This window comes from Tribolium madens, unplaced genomic scaffold (genome assembly GCF_015345945.1).
Source record: "Tribolium madens isolate multiple individuals breed KSU strain unplaced genomic scaffold, Tmad_KSU_1.1 Scaffold_91;HRSCAF=231;Tcas5.2_LG7, whole genome shotgun sequence".
NCBI lineage: Eukaryota > Metazoa > Arthropoda > Insecta > Coleoptera > Tenebrionidae > Tribolium > Tribolium madens.
Window position 1 is genome coordinate 1,156,754 of NW_025401063.1, and position 1,018 is coordinate 1,157,771.

The 1,018-nt window shown below is 21.4% G+C and overlaps 1 protein-coding gene across 1 annotated transcript in view; it reads right to left on the bottom strand.

The window, feature by feature from the left end:
• Window positions 1-1,018, bottom strand: part of LOC123011708 — a 51,716-nt gene that overhangs the window by 599 nt on the left and 50,099 nt on the right. The window lies entirely within an intron of this gene.

Sequence of the window (1,018 nt, forward strand, 5' to 3'; positions counted from 1 at the left end):
CTTTAATTTTTTTTATTTATTTATATTTTCTTCATTTTTTTAGATTTTGTTTTTCTTTTCTTGGCTTCTCAATGATTTTTGAACAATTTTTTCAGAAAAATTGTTTTTGTTATTTTATTTTTTTCATTTTTTCTTATTTTATTTTTGACCGGGAGTACCCCGAGGCCAAACACAAGGCAATTCTAAAAATATTTTTATCCCTATTTTATTTATTTTTTTCATGTGTATTTTATTTTTTATTTTATTTTTTCAATATTTTCTTTCCTTCATGCTTTCTGACCAATTTTTTCAAAAGATAATTTTTATTAGGTATTTTGTTTTATATTATTTTATTTTATTTTTCTTTCTTTTTTATTTTTTCTTGGCCTCTTAATGGTTTCTGAACATTTTTTTCAGAAAAATAGTTTTTGTTGTTTTATTTTATTTTTTAATTTTTACTTATTTTATTTTTGACCGGGAGTACCCTGACGCCAAAAACAAGACAATTCAAAAAATTATTATTATTCCCATTTTATTTTTTTTATTTATTTTATTTTGTTTCTATTTTTTCTTGACTTCTTAATGCTTTTTGACCAATTTTTTCAGAAAAATAATTTTTATTGTTTTATTTTATTGTTTTTATCTTCTCTTACTTTTTCATTTTTCTTTTTTAATTTTTTCTATATTTTCTGGAAAATTTTGTAACTCCTTTGCCCCTAAGTCCATCGCCGTCTTAGTCATACCCATCGACTAATTTGTTTTTATTTTGTTTTATTTTTTCCATTTTATCTTAGCTTCTTAAGGGTTTCTCTACAATTTTTTCAGAAAAATATTTTTTATTATTGTGTTTTATCTTGTTTTATTTATTTTCCTTCGTTTTTCTATTTTTTTTTCATCTTTTTTATTTTTTCTGGCCTTAATGGTTTCTTCTGAACATTTTTTTCAGGAAAATAGTTTTTGATCTTATTTTATTTTTTTTAATCTTGTTATTTTATTTTTGACCGGAAGTACTCCGAGGCTAAAAACAAGATAAATAAAA